At 38.9% G+C, this 26,355-nt stretch overlaps 1 long non-coding RNA gene across 1 annotated transcript in view; it reads left to right on the top strand.

The window, feature by feature from the left end:
- LOC114681947 overlaps window positions 1-26,355 on the top strand; it is a 114,653-nt gene that overhangs the window by 44,476 nt on the left and 43,822 nt on the right. The window lies entirely within an intron of this gene.

The raw sequence follows: 26,355 nt of genomic DNA, 5'->3' as shown, positions 1-26,355 counted from the left end.
AAGATTAAGAGTCATTTCCAGATATGGAAATCCATATAGAATTGCCTAAGGGGACAATTTTAGGTCCTGTGTAGGACTCTGCAGATTCTAAGTAAAGCTATTGGTGCATACTTGCTGCTGTTTGAGAGTATGATTCATTCTTTCAACTTTATCTGAAGAGATAGGGTTCCATGCAATTTGGGAGCCTATATGATGTCTGATGCCTTCATGAGGTCTTTTAGAGTAGTGGCAGTAAAAGGGCTTTCATTGTCTGAGTCTGTATTTTCTATTAACATAAGTCTTGGAATTATTGAGTCTATGAGTGTCCTTGCTATATGCTTAGCTATAGCAGCGAGGAAAAGAAAAGCTTGTGGCCAATCAGTAAGGTGATCCATAATAACCAATAAATCTTTTAATCAACCATTTCTGGGCATTTCTGTGAAGTCTACCTGGAAGGATACTTGGGAAGAGTCTTTGTTTAGGAAGCCTCCCATCTGAGGGTTGTTTTTAGTTATCTTCTTGTTTATCTTTTGGAAAGTCACATCACATACACACACACACACACACACACACACACACACACACACACACACACACACCTGTTTAGCAATGGTATGTTCCCCATACAATTATAACATTTGTATGGTTTCATACACAGCCTGAGGTACTCAATGACTCTTTCTTATAAGACATGCACAGGTAAGAGTCCAGTCTGTGGAGGATTTTTGGCCTCTCTGATAAAGAGGAAAGTGACTTATCAAAAGGGTATCATCATCCCTGGGGACCTGGTTGATCTTGAAGGTCAAAGGCCCAAATATTGGTTGTCTTTCTTTGACCCCTTTATACTCATTGGTATGAGCTTCCAAGAGTTCATTGTTGAATTTCAGAAAGAGATTCACCAGTCTTAGAATCTTGACTTCTATATGGCATTTAGAAAAGGTTTATACAAAGCAAACTAAATGGGTCCTCATGAATTTACAGTTTCTTCTAAGTTTCCTAAGTGGTTAAAGCGTAGCATAAACACACGTAATTATCTTGATTAGACGTGCATTATTGTTCTTTCAAGCTAGTTCTTATAAATGTTACCAGGAGCGATCAGTATAAACTTTAATAATCAAATACATATCATTCATAGCCGGGCGGTGGTGGCGCATGCCTTTAATCCCAGCACTCGGGAGGCAGAGCCAGGCGGATCTCTGTGAGTTCGAGGCCAGCCTGGGCTACCAAGTGAGCTCCAGGAAAGGCACAAAGCTACACAGAGAAACCCTGTCTCAAAAAACCAAAAAAAAAAAAAAATACATATCATTCTTAAGTTCCATCCTCCACAAACCCTAAACAACTTACTCAGACCCACTATAACTTAGATTTAAGATTTCATGTTGTTTTCTTAACCTTTTATTTTCCATTCTTAAGATAAACTGTTATTTCATTTAAAAAAATCCATCCATTCTAAAGGTTATCTAAAATACCCTCTTTTCTTTTTTACTCTTTGCACCAAAATCATAATCCCATATTTATGTCTTTCTCAACTATTTTCTCTCATACCTACTTACTATTTCTTTCCCATTTCATTTCCTAAATTAAGAACAATCCACTGGAGCCAAATTTCAGGGGCTGAATTGCTGAAGAATACTTTTTTCTCCTCCAGCAGCCATCAATTGTCAGTAGCTTCCCATATGGGGATGGGACTTCTTAGCCCCCTCCTCCATCCATTCTATGACTTCAGATAGCTTGATAATGTACAGTTCTTGTTCATTCAGTCACAGTCACTATGAGTTCATAAGCATAATGTCCTGTGCTACTTTTCTTCAGTCAGCCACTGTCTCTAGCTCTTACAATCTTTCTTACTCCTCTCCTACAATGCTCCCTAACCCTTGAAGAAAGGAAGGTAATATAGATATTCCCATTAGAGTTGAGCATTCCACAGTAATGTATCCTCTATGTGCTGACAAGTTACAGGTCTCTGTATTAGTTGCCATCTACTGTAAAAAAGAAAGTTTTCTGATGAGGGGTGAGAAGTACACTCATCTATGAATATAAAGATAAGATTTTAAGTGGTAATTTAATACTATTTTGATTTAGCAGAATAATAGTAGTAGGTTCTCCTATGGGGCCTGTGACCGACATAGTCACAGGCTTTTTAGCCCAGTTGACAGTACCAGAAATTAGTTCTGCCTTATGGAGTGCAATTTAAATCCAATCAAAAAGTGATCAGTTGCTCTTCTGATGCTCATGCCACTAATACACCAATGGGCATGTCTTGTCATGTCATTGTAGCTCACAGAATTCACAGCTAGGTATGATTGGTAATTTCTTTTTAGAACTTGTAATTTGTGTAGCACCTCCAAGTACCATGAAACTAGCCAGTAGAAATCAGATTTCTAGGTTGGTAGTACTTGATTTCTCCATGTTCTATAATTCAAGTATGTTATGTCTTCAACAATAGAATCTTATGAACTTGTGAGTCTTTAGAACATCACTAGCTAATAACACCAAAAAAAGGCCTTTCCATCACTGGACTCTTTATTTGTTAACCTGTGGTGTCTTCTAGAGGCACTGTTGCCATATTATAGGGTAACTCGACTTTAGGTTTCTACCTTTTTTGTGATTGTGATGTGTACATGTGTTTGTATGTATAAGCTTCTGCAGCAGTAGGTTTTCAATATGGCTTTTGCAGAAGGTCCTCTATCCTGCCCTCTCCTCCTTTACCCCAATATAATCCTTCCTATTACATTCCTCCCTTTTCACTTTTTATACCATTGCATTCTATTTCCCCTCCCTGTAATATTGCAGTCTCTCCACAGTACTGAAGTTCTAATCAGTCAATCTCACTCGGTAGACACAGATTCTTTTCAGGACTTCTCTTTCATGTTGGGTTGCAGGAGTCTTGGCTCTGTCTAGAGATGTGGAGTAAGTGGGGTAGATTGGATTGGATGTATAATTTAGGCTTCCCACCTGAGCAGAGGGCTCATGAAGGGGCTCTTAAAGGAAGAAGAATGACATGTATATCTCAGGGAGGTGTGGAAATGGTGGAGTTGCTGGTATGGGTCTAATGCTTCTTCTTAAAGAGGAATGGTCCTTAGGTCTTTATATGAAAGGAATTGGTGGCCCACATTTGCTTATGGAAGAGGTCAAGAGTGCACAAGGATAAGTAAAGTTGGCAGGGGTCAGTGAAGTTGAGTTGGCTGAAGTCTAGGCTCCATGCCTAGGGACACAGGTCAAAAGCACTCAGCAGAGGTGGACTAGGTTAATGTCATAAGTCTGGTATCCCAACCTGAAGAGAGGGTGCAGGAATGGGTAAATGAAGTCAAGAGTGGGATATGTGTTATGGAAATTTAATTTTACAAAGTCTGAGATCTTTTATCCTTTCCCTTATGAAAAAGGAAGTCTGATTTCCCATCATTATCTTATATTTTGATTTGATCAGAGGCTTAGCTCAGATTTTCCTACTGTGAAAACCATGGGAAAGTATCATAGAGGCCCTTGGCTGTTGGTGGGTTACCATAAAATCCAGACTAGGTAACTTCTGGACAAAGTACATGTAGAACACCTTACACTATGTAAAATTATTCTCCAGATCAGCCCCTTAAGGTTGACCCACCTAAAGATTCTTTGTACCCTGACTGAATCATTGCCTCCATCACTGACAAAATCCCTTGCAGGAGACTAAAACTGTGGTTTGGGAGCCACATTGAATTTGCATGTGTCTTAATCACATTCAAAAAGTGTCCTAACTGCTAAGGCAGATCTTGAGCTTTTCTAATTTGGGGGGTAGGGATGGGTCCTAGACTGTATAAAAAGAAGCAGTTTGTGCATAGAACATGAAGGCAAAAGTGTAAGATGGACGGAAGCTGCTCACTTCATAGGAGGTAAGAGGCAGATATCAGGGCCCCAATTCTTTTCCAGGGCATGGTTCCAATGGCCTAAAATTTTTCCATTCAGTCTTAGTTTTGTCAAGTTTCCATCACCTTCCAGTAGCACAACAAGCTACAGACATAGGCTTTGGCATGCAGGGGGGGGGGGCGCGGAGGGGCACTTTACATTCAAATCACATGAATGTGAAAGGGAGTTTTCAACACCTAAAATGTCTTGGATAGAGAAGTTTGCCTGTGAGTGGGCAGGGGCAATCAGAGTTGTTGATTGTACTTTCTGGCTGCTAGGCCTTGTGGAAGCTGAGGCTACCAGGTAATTGTCAAATGCTGCCCCTGAAGTGTTGTTGAATTCTGTATATTTATATAGGGTGAGCAAAATGTTTGTTGATGAGGACTCTCTATTTAACCAAACTTAAAAAAGTTTTCTTTGAACCATTTGTTTGGATTACTTCTTGTCCTCCACCCAGGCCTTGTTCTGCATAGCATAGTGCTACCAAGAAATCCTGCTATGTGAGTTTAGTGGAAATCCTTCCATACTTGATATGTACTTGAATTCCTGTTCCCCCCACCCTTGATACACAGTTCCTTTTACTAAGTTGTCATCAACTTCTTTACCTTGGTCATTGGTTATAAATCTCTACTTGTCTGCATTATAGGCCAAGTTGAGCTTAAGCTCTTTGCTTATGCCAATTATCTTAGAGCCCTGTTGAGAAAAGGAAACACTTGCACATCATTTGTAGAAATGTAAATCAGTACTTGGAGACAGAACAGTGGTCCCCCAGAAGCCCAAAATAGAATTGCAATGTAGCCTAGCAAGGCCACTATTGGGTACAAATTCAAAGAAATACAATCAATATTTGGAAGAGATATATACACTCCCATGTTCATTATATATCTATTTACATGGTGATGGTGGCATACACCTGTAATCCTAGCACTCAGAAGGTTCAGACAAACAGTTATTTGAGTTAGAGGCCATCCTGCTCCCATAGCAAGTCCCTGGCTAGGCAGGACTACATAGAGAGACTCTGTCTCAAAAAACAAACAAATAAACAAACAATGACAATAAACAAAAAAGTACATGTTCATCACTTGATGAGTAGATAAGAAAAATGTACATTTGTGCAATAGAAATTATTCAGCCATAAAAAGTATGGAGCTATACCGTTTATATCAGCATGGATGGAATTAGTTACAATTATGTTAAAGGAAATGAGACAAACACAGAAAGATAAGTACCACATAATCTAATCAATATGTGGAATCTACAAAAGTTGATTGTATAGGTGAGAATAGAATGGTGGCTACCAGAGGCTGAATGAGTAAGAAGACAGGAAGAACATGGGAGAGTTGAGCAATGAATTACTACATTTTATGGATGAAAAGGCCATTCATGAGAAATTACACAGTAGAGCCAGTTCTCACTAGGGAACTTTTACAAGCTTGCTCTAGAAATCCTGTACTGCTAGCCTTGGAATGTGATAATGTGACACCACAAGACTGAGGTCCCATAGACTCAAACTAGAAACTGTGACAAGGTCTGAATTTTGATCAACCAAGACCACCCTTATTTGAATAGCAGAGACACTACACTGGAAATTACATACACAGCCACTTACATGGCACTCCCCAAACTATATTCTTGCCAATATGGACCAGGCCAGAAAACTGCACACAAAGAAGCTCACCCTAACCCAAGGACTTCTTCAAAATGATAAGCCAGCCCATAGTCCATTACTCTATGTTATGCTTGGGATTAGAGTTGTCTAGCTGGGATGCTTCCCTGATCAGTGTGCTCAGAAAACTATTCTTCTTGCTATGGTCAAAGGGCTTCCTTCACTGCCTGCTACTTCCCTTGTCTACTATAACCCATTCACAGCTAAACAGAAGTGAGAGTATCTGTTGTGCTGCTGTTTTTTAGGGTTCCTATGGACAGCTGTAGTTTGCTGTACTTCATATAGCTAGAAAAGTAATTTTGAAAGTTTGGCCATGAAGAAATGATAGTTATTTGAGGAAATTGATGTTTAACCTGATTTTAAACAGTATAAAGTCTATAAATATCAGGTTACCAAGTTAGTGTGTAAAATTTTTATGATTTTTTTGTCCCCATTAAAAATAAATTTAATTTATAAAAACCTTTGCATTTTTAAGAAATGTCAGAACACTGCCTAGGACTTAACAGTAGATATCACATTAATAAAATGTGTTGGGTTGCTTTGGAGGCAAAAATATTACTTATAATTCTTTACCCTGTCCTAGCTTTGTCTAAGTCTGTGCTTATTTCTCTGTACAATCTGATAGTGGGAGTGGGAAAAGGAGGTGTTCTTTGGGTGGAGGAGGAGTTAAATATAGATGAAAGAGGGAAGTGACCAAAATAATAATAAAGTTATCAGAAAAAGCTACAAGGAATCACATTATTAACTATTTACCTAAAAACCCTATAATACACATAATTCCATTTATAAATATATCTATATAGTTTTAATGAACTTTTCTCAACTGGGCTGATGATGCTCCTTTCAAGAACCAAAGACCACCTAACAAAAATCCCAATACCAGACATGAGAAGCCCTCTTTTGAGTTGTTGGCCAGAGCTGTTCAAGAGACTCCCCCAAACATATAGCTTTTTGACTCTTGAAGGGAACATAAAAAATATGATAGAAAAACACCATTGATAAGAATACCAGAGGAAGCCTTATGAATATAGGTGTGGGTAGATTCTATTTTGTTCCCTGCTATTTCTACATAGTGCTTATGAGTTACTCCAATGCCATATAAATTTCTTTTTAAGATCCCAGGAATAGATAGGTCTATTCTGATACAATGATGTTGTTCTTCTTGACTGACTTGTACCAAATGAGGCCAGAGGTTATTCTGTAAACCATTGGCAAAAGGGAGTATCAATCTAAGTAAAATAATAACAAACTTTCATAAACAACACATCAGATATTTCTTTTATCATCTTCATACACCTATAGTTTCCACTACCAGAACTTTCTAAAGAGTACTGAATTATGCTAAATTCCATATTACTGTATTTGGACTGATCAGTTAGATTTGCCCAACCAAAATATCCCCTAATCATGGGGCTAAATATTTGCATACCTTTTTTATTTCAAGACAACTGGTACCAAAAGATAAAGACAATCCTTAGCATGGAAAAATAGTATCATACTCTTTCCTATCACAGGTGTGCCTTTTATTTTCCTTGACAAAAGACATTTGTATTCTGCAGTCACAAGCTGAGAGTTAACATTCAATACAGTGAGTGAACTTAACAGCATCATTTTAGGGGTCAGTAGTATAGTGTCCTTGCTGTTTCCCCAAAGTCTTAGCTTGATGAGGTAAGTCTTGTCTGCTCAAGTTGTCTGCTTACTCCCTCTTTTGGGATTATCTCCTCTTGATTGGTTTGTCATCTATCTTTAGATGTTTCATTTGTCTGGTAGTTTCTAGGGCACTATCTTGGTTGGATGCATCAAAGTAGAAGCCATCTGGGACTTCATTCATTCTGAAATGACTCAAGTATAACCTTGCACGAATGTTAAAAAAAAATATCAGGCCCTTTTCATTGATTAGTTTCTAGATCTTTTCATATAAGTATGAAAGTTTATATCCAGCCTGATACTGTAAATGAAACAAAAATGTGAGCAATATCAATATATAACGGTTTCATGGAGGAAGAACTTTTTTGAAGGCTTTCATTTTTATTACATTCTGCAGACAAGATAGTCTGATGTAATAGATTTTTAGGATGTATCAAAAATATTTTTAGATGAAAACTTCCAAATAATCAATTTCTACTGATTGGATTTTTGGATTAACCCCTTTTGGCCTCCAAGGAAATTTGAGAAACATACAATTTTATTTGCATGTTTAGCCACCATATTATCTACAAGAACTAGTTTAAAGAAAAGAATTACTCCAATTCACTCCCATTTTTCTTTTAAAATACAACTTAAGCCCACTTACATTGTTATTATTACATTTTTATTTTTGTATAAAAATATAAATTAAATGCCGGGCAGTGGTGGCACACGCCTTTAATCCCAGCACTCGAGAAGCAGAGGCAGGCGGATCTCTGTGAGTTCAAGGCCAGCCTGGGCTACCAAGTGAGTTCCAGGAAAGGCGCAAAGCTACACAGAGAAACCCTGTCTTGAAAAACCAAAATATATATAAATTAAAAATGAAATTTTTGTAGTAAAATACTAATTAAAATTTTTAGTCTCACTAATGCTGCAGTTAAACTAATAAAGCTATAGGTAGCCATCAACATCATCAGAGGTCTGAGAAGTATCAATTAGAGCAGAAGTTTAATCCAAATGACCTCTGCATCAATCATCAAACTCTCCAAATGATAAATCCAGCATATCTCTGAGGGATTTGAAAACCATTCAGTATATCTGATTTTAAATAAACTTTATTTGTTTTTAGTAATTTGCTTTAGGCTTGACCTTGAAAACTTATACAGAATGCTAAATAAAGCTTGTGCTTATAAATGAATGACATTTATATTTAGCATAATTACAAGCACAGTTTGAGCACATTAAAGGGTTAGATCATTTATAAGGTGACTGACTAATAGCTTGCATGTTTTAATTTTCTTTGATGGTGTTTACAAGTTAGTAGCTTTTATAAGATTAGGATTTTACACTTTTATCCCTGTTAAATTTGAGCCTTAAGAATTTGAATTAAAGGTTTAATTGAAGACCTTGTGGCATCAAAATTAAGGTTTTAACTATAAATACAGCTGCAAAGACAAAAAGGTTAGATATACATAAGTCAGTTTCTATTAGCCTGAACAGACCTTAGAAATATGTGTACCCATTTATTGGCTATCTAATATCAAGTGGTCAGCTCTAAAAACATGTACATACCAGCAACACTAAATACTCAGAAGGTTGTATGTATGTATCTAGATGTATGTGTACATGTGATAATAATATTTAAAGAAAAAAATAGTGCTGATTTCACAGGAGAAAGTAACCATATATTTCTAAATAAAACCACTGTGTAGCATGATGAATATGGCTGAGCATTAAGAATTCATGTAATCACTTAGCCCATGTACCACCACCACCATGTCTGGGTGGACCTGAGATATGAAAGACATAGCCTATCACACAGCAGTTCCTAGGCATAGATCTTTTATACCTAAGGCTGAAGATCAGAATCTATTTATTAGCCTATAATATTAGAGGTATTTTGAAGAAAGGCTCATTCAGCATGTACCTCTATTAAGCAGCAATTGCTTTTATTTATTTTCAAGTATATAACATAATTCTTCAAGTTGTAAAATAATGTATTTATCCAGAATATACCTCAGTGTAGAGGGGCTTAGAATTTATACATGTTTGCTGTCCTTATTAGCAGGAGAAATAGAAAAATAAAGGGATCGAGTTAGGTAGATATATGCAAAAAACATTTTCAAAATGAGAACATAAACCTCAACAAGCCACAATTTTTTAAAAACTAAACAATGTCACAGATCAGGAAAACATGTTTTTATTAAATAGTTATATCCATATTATACTAGCTTGTAGCCTTTTTCAACTAGACATTCTTTGTTAAGTTGTGTAAAGCCATTTACATAGAGGTTAGAAAGATATTTCAGTTTTTCTTTGGACTGATGGAACAAAAATTGAAAGTATAACACATATGACATTCCACATGCACATATATGTCTTCCTTTTGCAGACATTGGAAGAAACCAACAGATCTGGAATCCCAGTCAATACTGTTATACAACTCTCATCAATAAAGAAAAATAAAATAGCCAGGTCAAGAGCTTCTACTTCACCTGTTGCCTGCTACTTCTACTTCAATCCTGCTGCTCCCCAGGATTGTGATTTTTCAAGTGTTAAAATTAGGTCTGAACACTCGCTGCCCATGCACTCCTCACACTGAGAACAGAAGGACCTATTTCTGTCAGGAATAGTCTCTGGCTGTAGCTACAGTAGTGTTGTTCCAGTAGTTAAAATGCCAAGTCCATGTGTAGGAGTAAGCCCCGAGAGAACTCTGAGCCAGAACCCATGGCTCATGATACTGGGAGGTGGTCAGGAAGAGAAGAGTCCCTCTCTGCTTTCACAAGCTCTCAGTTCCAGCCCTGGGGCTTTCTCCTGAGGCAAATGAAAAGGGCACAACCTGCTTGTTGCAGGCATTGCCTTTGGTGTTGGACCTTCCAGGTGACTGAAATGCTGCTAAGTCTATTGGTGAAGACTCACTTTGGAGAGCTTTTAGGACATCTTGAATCCAAAATGTGCTTTCTCCAGTGTGTCTCTTTCAGTTTTTTGTCCTCTTGACTTGTCAGCAATCTCTTCTTTATGTCTCTTTGGGAGCATTTGGCCCCTGGGGGTTGCCCATTTGCGCAGTTTTCTCTGAGTAGTCTCAGGTTGCTTTCCCTGGGAGGGACAAGAGGTAGTCTTTGTGAAAAGTACACATCAGAGGATAGCTATCCCATGATGACCCCAGCACAGACACTCCAGACCTTTGAAGACATATGCAAGGCCCTCTGTAAAACACATGCCTTTCACATGTCCATGAAGCCCTTCTCACTTGGCAGAGGTGGCAAAGTAGAAACTCCTTCTTGTACCCTGGGTACAAAGAACCATTTCAACATCCTCACAACAATGTTTTCAACTCCACCCCCTTCAGCTGCATAGCTTTGCAATCTAAAAAGCAAGAAAGAATTCCTGCTTACAGAATTCCTGCTTACTCTGTATTAGTACTTTGGAAACTTTGTCTAGGTTACAGGTATATTTGACAAATTCTATTTTCTTTACTTAAAACTAAGATAAAGTCCTTTACAACTTAATGCTACATTACAGAAAAGTGTGTCTATCCATTTTTGCTTTTCCTTGGTCAAGAATCTATCACGTTACTGAAGACTGGAATGCTCTGTTGAATCTATTGTAGGAGAATCACTTCCCCCTAAGTCCCTAGGGAACACTTATTCTTTCTCCTCTTTCCCTATTTGCTATTTTTGGTGACATCATTGCTCAGGGCCGTGGATCACCCATTCATTGTCAGATTTCCATCATTCTTAGCACCATATTGGATGACATTCCTCCCCAACAGGTTTATGAAGCTTGTGTGTCACACAACTTACTGAATCTTAGAGTTTTCATTGATACTATACAAGGTGAAATGCTTTCATGGACTGATGGTGCAATGGTATTCATGTCATAGATACTGATGATATGGTGGTATTAGAGGCATTGATGGTGGTAGACATAGTAGAGGTTGTAAAGGTGGTGGAGGTGATGGGAGTGGGTGTGGTGGTGGAGATGGTGGTGGAGTGTGAGACTGCAGGGCAGATGCAGGAAGTCTTGTAGGCATTGCCAATGCTACCAGGAATGTACTGAAGATGGTCACTCTAAACATAGTTATGAACTGTAGTAGGCAGTATGTTCTATGGAGGAGGGTGAACAGACAACACAAATGGGAGAATCTTGCATCCCAACATCCAGATTTAAGATCTAAAAGAGTTCTTGCAAGCAAAAAATGGAGACCACTTACAGAGAGATATTGCAAAGGTTTATTTTAGGTTTTCAATTATGTGTCTGTGGGTAGAAGTGACAGTGCCCGTATGAGTGCAGCTATCCATGGAATCTGGAAGATCTTGTCAGCTCCCCTGGAGCTACAGGTACAGGAGGTTGTGAGCTATGTAGATGTGGGTGCTGGAATCCGAACTAGGGTTCTGTGCAAGCGCAGGAAATACTTTCAACCACGGAGTGCCAAAGAGATAGAAAAAAGAACTCAAAGTATTCTGTTGAAATTTGCTTAGTCCTGAGCAGAACAGATTAAAAATAAATCCATTCCTAAATATAATGAAATGAAGTTTTAGAACTTCAAAAAAACAAAGAGGAAACTGTAAAGGCCAATGAGAGTAATGGATAAAGTAGGTAGGTGGGCAGCTGGTAGTCTTCTAAGGGCTGCAGCTGGAAGCAGATCAGAACTGGAATTAATGGAGAAAATGAAGCAAGTTGCTGAGCACATCGCTGTTTTCAGGCACACAGGAATTCTGAAAGTGTCTATACTAAACACAGGTTCTCACTCGACTACAAAAACAATGAAAGCTTGAATCTCAGTAAAAGAAAAATTAACAAGAATGTAAAGAGTGAGCCACAGAAAACAATAATGAAGAAAGACCTCCATTAACATCCTGGCAAATCCAAGTTAGTATTATCAATGTAAAAACCACAGCTTTTTTCTTAAAGGGAATAAAAAAAAGTTTTTTTGGTTTTTTTTTTTTTCTGGAACCATTTTGAATGATTATAGCCCAGGAACACAGATTTAGGTTACCCCAAATTCTATGTTCCAAGGTGGAAGCAGTTTCATGAGGTTTTTATAGTTTTACAGAACAAAGAAAGTCATAAATCAAGGTACATTTAAAATACATTGGTATATCAGAGCAGCAGGTACTATTCTGTAGGTGGAAAATGCTAGCTGATGACAACCTTAGCCTCTGGTTTGGTGAAAGGAAGCTAGTGTTTGCTAACTTGATAGATTCAAAAGGGTTTATTTACTTATTATCACAAGGTGTTAGTTCCAACACAGAGTGGGCCTGGGAATGTCTGTGCCAGAAGGCTGAAACTAACCCGAGATAAGATCATTAGCCTCTGAACATGCAATATTCCCTCTCCACAGCACTGAGATTCCAATCAGTCCTCAGTCTCTGCAGACACAGACTCCTTCCAGGAGACTTTTGTTCATAGTGAGGTAGAGCTTCTTTTCAGGAATTTTTATGCACAGCATTAATTTATAAATAATGGCATTAATGGAAGATCTAGGTAGGTTATAAGGGGTTAGAAGTAAAACACTAAGGAACAATAAATGTAGAAGAAAATACATGTGTGTGTGTGTGTGTGTGTGTGTGTGTGTGTGTGTGTTTGTGTATATATATATATATATATATATATATATATATATACAAAAATTCTGAAAGTCCTATGAGCTACAGGGTGAGAATGGACAGACCTATTAACTCTCAACAATGTTAAACATTTAAGCATAGCCTTTCAGAGAACATTAAAAGAACGTACTGCTTCCAACAAATTTTAGCCACATGAGAAGAAAAAAACTTTTCAACAATATGTAAATCAGGAAATGTGAGGGAAAAGAAGTAAAGAAAATGCATGGACTATACATGTGAATGGGAGAACAGCAATCAGTGGAGGGAATGGCAGATTCCATGGATAGCTTGGGGGACTCTCCTTCAGTAACTCTTAACAGATCTTACAGAGGCAGCCTAGGAACCCCACAGGCAAAGATAGGAAACGGAAGTGGCCTGGGTGACTAAGCACAATCCATCCTTTCTTTGACCTCTTGCCCTTATTTCCTAGCTAGTACTTTGGATTCCTGTTGCTAGGCAACTTCAGAGTCTAGAATGTTGCTGGGCCTACAGTGAGCTCAGATGGATGAAATCATCAAGCAGGTGTGACCCAAAGATGAGTCACATATTTACATTTTTTAGAGACAGGAAGCAACAATATCTATTCATAGTCTGTTCCCTGATAATTGGTGTTTTGTGTGCTTCTCAGTGATTTTCATCATCCCTGAACTTTCAAAAATGAATGTGTGCCCTCCCAATTACATGCAGTGAGAAAGCAATGTTAACAAGGTCTGTGGTGCTTGAAAGAAAAAGCAGACTCTTTCCTGTTCACATTTTTATGTGGATATCGATTTTTAAATTGGCCCTTAAAACACATTATTTTCACATCCCGGATGTGACACAGCTACTCTTGTTCTAGGAAGCCATTTGAAAACTGTTCTGTCAGAGGGAGAGGATTGGCCTGATGAATAAGCCTTCTGCTTTCTGCTTGGGCCCATTTCACCCTGTCCATTTGTTTCCCTCTTTTGAAAAGAGTCAAAGAAGAGGCAGACTAAGTTCCTCCCCACTAGATGCTCTTTCTTAGGTATCAAAATACTCCTAGTGGCTTGGAGTAAGAAGAAAAGAAACCCACAGTCCTTTAGTAGCGTGGGCTGGCATTCCAGGGAGAGCCTTGGGTCAGATTTAAAGATACAGTCTGTACACACTCAGTAGGTTCTCAGAATGCTGGGCTAGCTGAGGGAGAAGCCTGGGGTGGGGTGGGGGTAGTATTTGGTGTTCCCAGCACTTAGGTAAGGCTTGTCTCCAGATGTCAGCTCTGCCTTTCACTTTCATTAATTGCACTATTGGCTTTGTCCACACTGTCACCAGATGACAGAGCTCAACACTGTCACCAGATGACAGAGCTCAAGCTGTTTTCTTTGTGTTACTCATAGGCTTTTTTTTTTTTTTGTCCTGAGCCTTAAATGCCTTTCTTCAAGTTTCTTCTTTTTCTGTGTTAAGTACATTAATATATAGTGAATTATCTTCCATAATTCTATAATTCTAAACCACTCCCCAAATCCACAATTAAAGGTTTAAATTCCAGCTTAGTACTATTGGGAGATAATAGTACCTCTAAGATTTGGGCCCAGTGAGAGGTCTTCTGGTCACTGGGAGCAAGTACTGGCAGGGAATTGTGGGACCCCAGTACCTCCTTCCCTCTCATTCATTTATAATCACAAGATAGAACATTTAGCAGGGTCAGAGGGGCTAACTGTGGTGTGCTATCTTGCTAGAGGCTCAAAAACAATGACCCGAACTGATGAAACTGAACAGAAGCAAGTCTTTCTGTTTACAAGCTGATTACCTAAGTTATTTCTCACAGTGACAGAAGGGAGGCTAGCACAGATAATACACCTTAACAAATGATTTTAAGACAGTGTCACTATGTAGCTAGTCTAGCCCTGAATTTACAATCCTCCTGCACTAAACTCCAAATTCTGGGATAATGAGCCTGTGACATCATACCAGGATCTTATATAAGTATTTAAAGTATTTTTGATCAAGGTAGTATGACAATTGTTTCTTTTTTATTATTATTGATTAAATTTACTATTTATTTTACAGCCCAACTGCAGTTTCACCTCCCTCCTCTCTTCCTATCCCCTGCCCTCACCTCCCCTTTACTCCCCACCCCAATCCACTCCTCCTCTGTCCCTGGTCAGAAAGGGGTGGGCTTCCCATGGGAGTCAACAAAGCATGGCATATCAAGTTGAGGTAGGACTAAGCTCCCCCCGCCCTCATATTAAGGCTTGGTAAGGCAACCCAGTATGAGGAATAGGTTCCCAAAAGCCTGCCAAAGCATCAGAGACAGGTAAAGCTACCACTGCTAGGAGTCCCACAAGTAGATTAAGCTATACAACTGTCACACATATGTAGAGGGCCTAGGCTGGTCCTATGTGGGCCTCTTAGCTGTTGGTGCAGTGTCTGTGAGCTCCTATGAGCCCAGAGTAGTTGTCTCTGTTGTTTCCCTCATGATGACCTTGAACAGCACCCCTCCCACACACACACACACACACACACACACACACACACACACAAACACACACACCCTTTGGCTTGTACAATCCTCCTTCTCTTCAACAGGATTCCTGTAGCTCAGACCAGTGCTTGACTATGGATCTCTGTATCTGTTTCTATCAGTTACTGGATGAAGGCTCTCTGATGACAATTAGCGTAGTCACCAATCTGATTACAAGAGATGGCCAGTTCAGGCTACCTAGCCACTATTGCTAGGAGTCTTAGTTGGGTTATCCTTGTGGATTCCTGGGAGTTTACCTGACACCAGGTTTCTACCTGACCCTGAAATGCGCCCCCATCAAGACATCTCTTTCATTATTCTTCCCCTCAATCCCACCTCCAACCCTACCCTCATGTTCCCATCCCCACCCACCCCCAGTTTACCAAGGAAATCTCTTCTGTTTCTCCTTTCCAGGGAGATCCACATGTTCACCCCTTGAGCCCTCCCTGTTACCTAGCTTCTCTGAGTCTATGATGTAGCGATTTACTTTACAGCTAATATCAATTTATGAGTGAATAAAAAACAGATTTGTCTTTCTGAATCTGGATTACCTCACTCAGGATGATTTTTATTTCTAGCTCCATCTATTTCTCTTCATATTTACTGATGTCATTGTTTTTTAACAACTGAGTAATAATACATTATGTAAATGTACCACATTTTCTGTATCTATTCTTCAGTTGAGGGATATCCAGGTTGTTTCCATGTTCTGGCTATTACAAAGAATGCTGGTATGAACATAGTTGAGCAAGTGTCTTCATGGTATGATTAAGCATCCTTTGGGTACATGCCCAAGATTGGTATAGGTGGGTCTTGAGGTAAATTGATTCCCAATTTTCTGAGTAACTGCCATATTGATTTCCAAACTCCCAACTCCCAGTGAGATTTGTCACCAGCATAAGTTGCTATTAGTGTTTTTCATCCTTTCCATTCTGACAGGTATAAGATGGAATCACAGAATTGTTTTGATTTGCATTTCCCTGATGACTAAGGATGTTGAACAATTATTTAAGTGTCTTTTAGCCATTTGAGATTCTTCTGTTGAGAATGCTCTCTTTAGATCTGTACCCATTTTTTAAATGGATTATTTGGTTTTTTATGTCTAGTTTCTTGAGTTCTTTATATATTTTGGTGAACAGCCCTCTATCAGAATTGGGATTGGCGGAGATCTTCTCCCATTGTGTACCTTTCCCATTCTGTAGGCTGCTGTTTTGCCATATTGACAGTGTCCTATGCCTTACAGAAGCTTTTCAGTTTCATGAGGTCCCATTTATTAATTGTCTCCTGTGCCAATGTGTTCAAACCTACTTCCCACTTTCTCTCCTATCAGGTTTAGAGTAACTGGTTTTGTGTTGAGGTCTTTGATCCACTTGGACTTCAGTTTTGTGCAGAGTGATAGATATTGATCTATTTGCATTCTTCTGCAGGCCAACCTCCAATTATACCACCAGTATTTCTTAAAGATGTTCATTCTTTTCCATTGTGTAAGTTTGGCTTCTTTCTTCAGCTGGACTCCAGGAGCTCAGCCTGGTACATGGCTGTGGACCTCCTCATCTGCTTCCATCAGTTACTGGATGAAGGCTCTATGATGACAGTTAGGGTATTCACCAATCAGATTACTGAAGTAAGCCAGCTCAGGCACCCCCTCCACTATTGCTAGTAGTCTAAGCTGGGGTCATCCTTGTGGATTCCTGGGAACTTCCCTAGGAGTCAAGTTGAAGAGAGGGAAGAGGGATTCTATGAGCAAGGGGCATCAAGATTATGATGGGGAAACCTTCAGAGACAACCAAACCAAGCTAGTGGGAACTTAGGAACTTTAGACCAACAACTGTGGAGCCTCCATGGGACTGGACTAGGCCCTCTGCATAGCAAGACAGTTGTGTAGCTTGATCTGCTTAGGAGGCCCCCTGGCAGTGGGATCAGGACCTATCTCTGATACATGAGTTGGCTTTTTGGAGCTCATTACCTGTGGTGGGACACCTTGTAGAGCCTTGATACAGGGGGAGGGGCTTGGACCCGCCTTAACTGAATGTACCAAGCTCTACTGCCTCCCCATAGGAGGCTTTACCTTGTCAGAAGAGGAAATGGGGGAGTGGATTGGGGGGTGATCAAGGTTGAGGGTTTGGGAGGAGGGAAGAGAGGTGGATCTGTAGTTGATATGTAAAATGAATAAAACATTTCTTCATAAAAAATGTTTGGCTTCTTTATCAGAATTAAGTGTTCATAGGTGTGTGGATTTATGTCAAGGTCTTCAATTCTATTCCATTGATCAATGTGTCTGTTTTTATGCCAATAGCATATGCTTTTTATTACTATAGTTCTGTAGTAGAGCTTGAAATCAGGGATAGTGATACCTCAGGAAGTTCCTTTATTATAGAGGATTATTTTTAGCTATCCTGGGTGGTTTTTTTTTTCATATGAAGATTAATATTCTTCTTTCAAGGTCTGTAAAGGATTGTATTGAGATTTTGATGGAGAGTGTGTTGAATCTGTAGATTGCTCTTGGTAAAATGGCCATTTTTACTATGTTAATCTTTCCTATCCATGAGCATGGGAGATCTTTCTATTTTCTGATACCTTCTCCAATTTCTTTCTTCAAAGTTCTTGTCATATAGACCTTTCACTTGCTTGGTTACAGTTACCCCAAGATATTTTATATTATTTGTGACTATTGTGAAGTGTGTTGTTTCCCCGATTTCTTTCTCAGCTCATTTATTGTTTGTATATAGGAGGGCTACTGATTTTGTTGTTGTTGTTGCTGCTGCTGTTGTTGTTGTTAATCTTGTATCCAGTCACATCACTGAAGGTGTTGATCAACTGTAGGAGTTCCCTGGTGGAATTTTTGGTGTCACTTATATATACCATCATATAATCTGCAAATAGCAATACTTTGACTTCTTCCTTTCCAATCTATATTCTTTTGATCTCCTTTTGTTGTCTTATCATTCTAGATAGAACTTCAAATACCATGTTAAATAGGTATGAATAGAGTAGACAGTCTTATACATGATTTTAGTGCAATTGCTTTGAGTATCTCTCCATTTAATCTGATATTAGCTGTCAGCTTTCTGTATATTGCTCTCACTGTGTTTAGGTATGGTCCTTGTATCCCTGATCTCTCCAAAATCTTTATCATGAAGGGGTGTTGGATTTTGTTAAAGGATTTTTCAGCATCTAATGAGATTATCATGTGGGATTTTTTTCTTTTAGTTTGTTTATATGGTGGATAACATTGACATATTTTTGTATGTTGAACCATCCCTGCATATCTGGGATAAAGCCTACTTGATAATTGTGTATGATTTTTTTAATGTTTTTTTGGATTCGGTTTGCCTGTAGTTTATTGAGTATTTTCACATCTATGTTTATGAGGGAAATTGGTCTGTAATTCTCTTCACTGTTCAGTCTTTGCATGGTTTGGGTATCAGGATAACTGTAGCCTCATAAAAAGTATTTGGCAATGTTCCTTCTATTGCATGGAGTGATTTGTGGAGTATCGGTATTAGCTTTTTTTGAAAGCCAGGTAGAATTCTGTGCTGAAACCATCTTGCCCTGGACACTTTTTGGTTTTTAATAACTTTTAATAATGCTTTTATAACTTCTAATATTACTTTTAATAACTACTTCTATTTCCCTAGGGTTATTAGATCTATTTAAATTGATTATCTAGTCTTGGTTTAATTTTGGTATGTAGTGCCTATCAAGTTATTTGCCCATTTCTTTCAGATTTTCCAATTTTGTGGAGTACAGGTTTTGAAGTATGATCTAATGATTCTCTGGATTTCCTCATTGTCTGTTGTTTTGTACCCCTTTTCATTTCTGATTTTGTTAATTTGGATATTCTGTCTCTGCCTTTTGGTTAGTTTGGATAAGAATTTATCTATCTTATTGATTTTCTCAAAGAACCAACTCTTAGTTTCATTGATTCTTTGTATTGTACTTTTTTTTTTTTTTTTTTTTTTTTTTTTGGTTTTTCGAGACAGGGTTTCTCTGTGTAGCTTTGCGCCTTTCCTGGAACTTGCTTTGGAGACCAGGCTGGCCTCGAACTCACAGAGAGTTCTCTGCCTCCCGAGTGCTGGGATTAAAGGCGTGAGCCACCAAACTCCCCAGCGTATTGTTCTTTTTTATTGATTTAAGCCTTCAATTTGATTGTTTCCTGCAGTCTACTCCTCTTCTTGAGTGAGTTTGCTTCTTTTTGTTCTAGACCTTTCAGGTGTGCTGTTAAGTCACTAGTGAGAGATTTCTCCAAATTCTTTATGTAGGCACTTAGTGCTATTTACTTTCTTCTTAGCACTGCTTCCATTGTTTCCCATAAGTTTGGGTATGATATGCTTTCGTTTTCATTGAATTCTAGGAAGTCTTTATTTCTTTCTTTATTCTTCCTTGACCCAGTGGTAATTCAGTTGAGAGTTGTTTAGTTTCCATGGATTTGTAGGCTTTCTGTAGTTTGTGTTGTTGTTGAACTCCAACTTTATCCCATGGTGATCTGTTCTTCAGACTGGTGTGGGCTGTGCCTGTGCCTATGGAGCCTGCTGGAGGAAAGGACTGGCCACAGGGAAGATGATAGGGTGGTGGGGTTGGGTAGTGAAGTGGGTCTTGGGAGAACAGAATCCAATGGGTGGCAGTGATGGTGGTCCAGCTGGTAGGCAGGTCTCTCACCTGCTTGCTAGCTGGTGGGGACTGCTGGCAATCATTCTTTAAGAGCATGTTTTTAAAATTGGGTCTCCCTATGTTTTCCAGGCTATCCCCAAGTTCCTAGACCCCAATTATCTTCCTACTTCTGCCTTCCAACATTACCACACTTGGCTCATTGGCTACCAAAGCTCTTACCATGCATTTAGCATCATCAAAGTACAGCCCTTCTTCCTGGGAACTAGTGTGCATCACAGGACTATTCCAGCCCATATCTACCAAGCATGTTTCCACAAAACCACTTAAAATGTGGTGTTCTGATCTCATTGACTCTTGATTTAAAATATTGTCCTTGCAGCTACCACTGTTCTTTTTTTTTCTTCTTCTTAGTCTTTCTTATTAAAAAGAGCCTGAAATCCTCAGAATTTTTGCTTTTGATTTCTTTTCTTGCTTCGTGGCATTTGCAGTAGGCATTTTGCTCACATATTGGCCAATTAGTTTCCCATTCTCTGTATTATACTCCTAATTCCTTAAGATAATCATGCTGTCAGCATGAACAACATCAACAAAAATCAAGGCGAGGCCTTCAGAAAGGGAGTGATCAGGAGGTGCCTCATTCCTCTTGCCTTCATTTCCCTGCAGAAAATAGTGTCAACATATGGAGTCAGCTGGAAGAGCTAAGGCTGCATCTTCTGACTTGAGTGTATAGTCATGTTTCTGTCCCTTGTACATACTATTTGCAGATGCAGAATACACTGAAGAGACCCTTTTTAAAAGTCCCATTAGGACAACTTTAAAGAAAACTGAACAGCTCCATTTCTGGGAAGAAAAGCACATTGTTTTAGATATAGGTCCCAGACTATATAGCCCCCAATTCTCCTTTGAATACCAAAAATAGAACAGGCTAAGTCAACATAAGTAGATATCTTACTCTAGGTCCTGAGCAAGGCACCAAATCTTTGAAATTAAATAACCAATGAGTGTGGTGGACAAAATCTCATCCTGTAGGATGGGACGTTTTCTTTATAAGAGTCCACAGGGGGCAGACACCTTTCATTGCAGGTGACATGTTCTCTCCACAAATATGTTTTTTAATTAAATTTTGCAATTAAATTTTTATGAAAATGTGATGTTTATTATTAAAATAATCACATGGTAAGATCTCTCTGTAAAGTCAATGAAACAATTCCTAATGATATTTTGCTATACTCATACATCATTGCCTAGCCCAACCGTCATTAGAGAGGATCACCCAGCAACTGTTGGAAACAGATGCAGAAACCCACAGCCAAACATTAGTCAGACCTCAGGAAATCCAGTGGAAGAAGAGGAGGAAGATTATGTAGGCCAGAGGGGCCCAGGACATCATGGGATAACTCACAGAGTCAACTGACTTGGCCTCATGGGGGATCATGGATACTGAACTGCCAAACAGAGAACTTGCATGGGACTGACCTAGTCTATCTGCACATGTGCTGAAGTTGTGTGGCTTGGTCTTCTTGTGGGACTTCTGGCAAGAGGGAGTGGGGGCTGTCTCTGACTCTGTTGCCTGCTCTTGGGATCCTTTCCTCCTGTGGGCTGTCTCAACCAGCCTTTATAGGAGAAGAGGTGCCCAGTCATGCTACAACTTGATAGCCAGTGGCTGGCTGATATACAAGGGAGGCCTGCACTTTTCTAAGGAGAAAGGAGAAGAGGATGGGGAGAACAAGGAGGGAAAAGGAGAAGGTTGTGAAGAGGGACTGGAAGGAGAAGAGGGAGGGAGGGGAAACTGTGATCAGGCTGGCAGATTAATTAATTGATTAGTTAAAAAAAACTCTTTGTAAATCAATGTTATCTGTTTAATTGTAAAGCCAATGTAAACAGAATTAAAGATGGGAATAACAATAAATACCATCATCTTTAACCTCTGAACTGGAATATGATTCAGTTATGCTCTTTTGTAACTTTTGAGGAAAAGGAGTATGTGCTTTACTCAACTGAAACCATGAGATTTGGAGTTCCAGGCTCTTCTCCCCTACTTTAAGTCTGGGCACAGTGAAACCACCAAACTAGACCATTCTGTGAGTAGAAAAAGAGGTTTATTCAAACTGCCAAGTCTATCTCTGGGGGGCAGTGAGCAGAGAGAATAGCCAAAAAAGTGGGGAGAACCTGCCAATTTTAAAGAGACAGATTGTGGTGGGAAGGATCCTGTGAGCTGGAACAGCCTGGGAGTTAAAGTAGTGGGAGGTGGGCATGTGAGCCAGGATAGCCTGGGGAGTTAGATCTGCTATGGACATGTCTGAGTTAATAAAGGACTAGATGACTCACTGTGGAGGTAGTTGGCTAGAAGAGCCAATAAGGGAAGTTAGGGCTTTTCCTGATAAACCAAAATCTACTTTACAAGGTTTGTAGGGAATGCTGAGTGTAAGGTTTTATCTGTTAGCAATTCTTCTGTTTACCTAGTCAGAGTCCAACCTGAGCTGAGCCCAGACTATGATTTACAATATTATCAGGAGTACTGAAGTTTTTTTTTTTTCCTTGGGCGGGGGCACTTTGGACCTAATACCTACATTGTATTTGCTTAAGCATTCTCCACTTTAAAAAATTAGTGTGCATGTATCTTGCTCCCAAGTTTTTACTTTGTCAGTAAATGAGATAAGTATTTTGAGGTCATTAATCCCACCCACTTGTAATTAATTCACAGCAGAAGCAAAGGGAGAGACACTGCCCCTTGTGGATACATGTACAGATGCTCAGGAGAGTGTAGGCACCCTTGGCTGTGAGTAGAAAGACCCACCCCTTCCTCCTTGGTCTTCTGTAGAATCATTTTCTTACTCAATTCCCAGAAACAGAACACTGGACCATAGCATCCTTTGATAACATAGCTAGTGTTTCCAATCTTAATTGTTTTTATTTTGAGTTTATTTCAAATTTCTACTAGTTTGTTTTTATATGACTTCTAGTTAATAAAGATAACCCACTCTTGAGTCTCTTGATTTGGCATTAATCTTAGTTTCATTTGGGAGGAATAGTTTATTTGGCTCACAATTCCTGATTATAATCTACTACTGTGGGGGGATTCAAGGTGGCAGGGACTTGGAACAACTGGTCACATCACATCCACCATCAAGAGCAAGAAGAAAGAATTAATGGATGTGTACTCTCATTCAGCATACTCATTTTTTAGACACTTCTGGATCGAAACCCAGAGAACTATGCCACTCACAGAGAACATGTCTTCCCACTACATTTAACTAAATCAAAATAATCCCCACCCTGGGGGCATGAACCTAAATCAATGTGATCTAGACAATCCCCTACTGAGTCTCTCGTCCTAAGTTATTCTATATTGTGTGAAGTTGGCAATTATAATTAACCATCACAGTTATTTTCTGCAAGGGAATGCACAAATCAGGTAAGTTTTACAAAGTAGGATTTTCTGAAATTAAAGTACATTATAGTTGAGACATAGCATACATAAAATACAATATAGTTGAGACATAAATTACAGTATATTTGAGACATTTACACATGCTCTGAGTACAGTAAAGGATATCTTCAGTAAAGCAAAGCTTGAGTGCTGATCCCATGCCCTTTATGATCCTTAACCAAAACAAGCACCCCCAGTTTCTCACATTCAACACAGGACTTTAACTTGTATATATGTCAGTCACATCATTAACCTTGTCTGCTGTAGAGACAAGAAGGAAAAGACAATGTTCTAGTTGTTCTTCCAATGTAATTATTTTGTGTAGCTAATGAGGGAGGTGTATTTGCTAGCTTCTTCTACTGTGACAAAATACCAGAAATAACTTAAAGGGTTATCTGGTCACATAATCTTAGAAGTTTCAGCCCTGTTTCTTTTGGGTCTATGACAGTACATCATAGAAGAAGTGGCATGATGAAGAAATAGCTCACCTTGTGGTAGCCAAAAAGCTAAGAGAAGAGCTAGGAAGTGATTAGAGTGCCAGCATCTCCTTAAAGAACATTCACCTTTAAGAACTTTCTCCCACTGGGCTCCACCTCCGAGAGTCTCCACATCCTTCCATAGTGCTGCTGGCTTTCCAGGGGCTCTAGGGATATTCCAGTTCCTAATATTTTCCTACTTCATAAAAACCACCAACATTCTCCAGGTCATGCTACCTTTGGGGATTACATTATTCTTCCCACTACAGTGACATTATCCTGATATTGCCTTATGGTTTATATTGGCTAAAATTATATATTTTTTCATATCTGGCCATACCACCGCTGCATACAGCAACACCATGTAAGACACTATATTATGCTTGTAATTCTAGTTCATTTATTCTTAACCATATAATACATTGTCTTCCAAATTCACTGCAATCAATTTTACACTTTGAATGGATAAACACTTAAGCTGCCCCATGTGTGTGGAGTTTTTGCATATGGTGCTATTGTGTACCTTGCTGGCTGCTGTCTTGGTATTATTAATACGAAGAATTTCTGAGGAAGAAGATCTATCACAATTGATGTGATTATAGGCTCCAGTTTGCTAGAAATAGTCCTGGCCTATGCTGTTGTATGATGAGGTTAGAACCACCATTCAGTCTCCAAAATATGTTTACCCTTGTCATTATGATTCTTATTTCCAGCTCCAGTAATAATGTCAGACAATTTCCAGTGATGGGAATTTATTTCAGTGATGGGAATTTATAGACCGCTAACAAGAATACACCCACACCCTCAACACCACACTGTTGTCTTTCTCCCTTGTACTCCAGTTTGAATTTCCCTAGTTGCCAACAAGGCTGGGAGTTTTTTGTGTTTTTATTGTCCCTTTTGAGTAACAATCCTATTAGAAAATTCTTGTTTGGAACACATGCCTATTTTTCAATTAAGTAATAGAATGTTTTTCTTATAGATTTGTTTGGAATACTTTTGATAATATGGATATGAGTCTTGTGTTGATTGTGAGAATTGTTGATATATTTTTTTCACTCCTATTCCTTTTCTTTCACACCATTCCCCATGCCTTCATTTTAATTCTCTCTCTCTCTCTTTTTCCCTTTATCCTTCCCTCCCTCCTCCCTCTCTTTCTCTGTGGACACTGAGGATAGAACCTGGGGCTTCATGCATACCAGACAAGTGCCCTTCCACTGAGCTACATCTCTAGCCCCTCCCACTTTCCTAATGGTACCTTTTGTAGAACAGGTGTTCTTTCTTTAAATTGGCTTGATGAACTAACTTTTCATCTTATGATTAGCCTTCTTTTAACATCACAATAATATACATTTCTTTCCTTTGAAGGTCAGGAAACTATTTTTCTTTATTGCAACCTTCACGTATTCTGCTTTTTCAGTTTATGTCTGCAATCTACATACACAACTTTTTATAAGCAGCTCAGCTCTAATGCTTTCTTTGAAAGGTTGTACAATTCACCCAATACCATTTGGATAAAATGTTATCCTTTTTCTCCACTGTTTTCTGTACAACCTTAAAAACTATGTCTTAAAATATAAACTAGTCTGTTTCTAGGTATGGTATCATGAAGTATATTTTGGGTTTTGACTCATAACTCCTGACTTAAACCACATAAATTAGAATTTCCCTTCCCAAATGCTATGGAGACTCATCTTCTTCCACCTTTAGTTTGCCACAAGACATTCTGTGACCTATTTTGTCCAATAATAAATCCCGAGACTCTTCTAATTCCAGGAGTGTCCTATGTTTTACCCATGAGAAAGGTATGCTTAGAATGCAATACACAGGCCTTGCTGGGTTTCAATATCCAGTCTTACCAATTGCATCTCTGCTGTGAAGAATGTTAAAGCCTCTGAGCCCAATTAGGAAGATTTCTGGATAGCTGGACACATAGGGTTTCTAGTGGTGGTTCCTTCAGTGGGCACAGAAGCTCTGAACCCATTCTCCCAGACTTCTCCTTGCCTATCCATCTGTAGTCTTTGTAATATCCTTTATAGAGATATGTTCTCCTGAATTTTATTGGAGCTTTGCAAAGCTATGAGATAAACCTAATGAGATTGTAAAGAAAACCTTGGTTTAGACTTATTAGCCAGAAGCATAAATTAAACAATTTGGGAGTTGTGACTGCCATCTAAAATGTGGAATAAGCTCAATCTGTGGAACTGGACACTAACTTCAGAAGTGGTGTCAGAATAGAACTGATTGGATTCCATTACATAATCGATCACCCACTTGCTCGTGAATTAATCTGAAATATGAGATGATCCCCTCCCTCCAAAATCTCCCCTTTAGTGCTTTTTTCTGAAGATATACCACTTGTCTAGAATTTCTATTTTGCTTTGTTTTGATAAGAACATGTTGGGGTGGCTTCAAGCCTCATTATAAGAAATGGATTTTAAAGACAAAGATTCAGCAAATTCTGGCACCACACTGACAGTTCCTGGTCTTCTAGTAGGCGTTTTTCAAGTGGTTGCAAGTAGTTTTTCCAGTGATAGCTTAGTTACAAGAAGAGCCTTCAAAGCCAGCAGATCAGATGTATGGCATTATTCACAGTT

The sequence above is a fragment of the Peromyscus leucopus genome, chromosome 1 (genome assembly GCF_004664715.2).
Source record: "Peromyscus leucopus breed LL Stock chromosome 1, UCI_PerLeu_2.1, whole genome shotgun sequence".
Lineage (NCBI taxonomy): Eukaryota > Metazoa > Chordata > Mammalia > Rodentia > Cricetidae > Peromyscus > Peromyscus leucopus.
The sequence above is the reverse complement of the archived record's forward strand: the minus strand, read 5'-3'. Positions and strand labels throughout refer to the sequence as shown.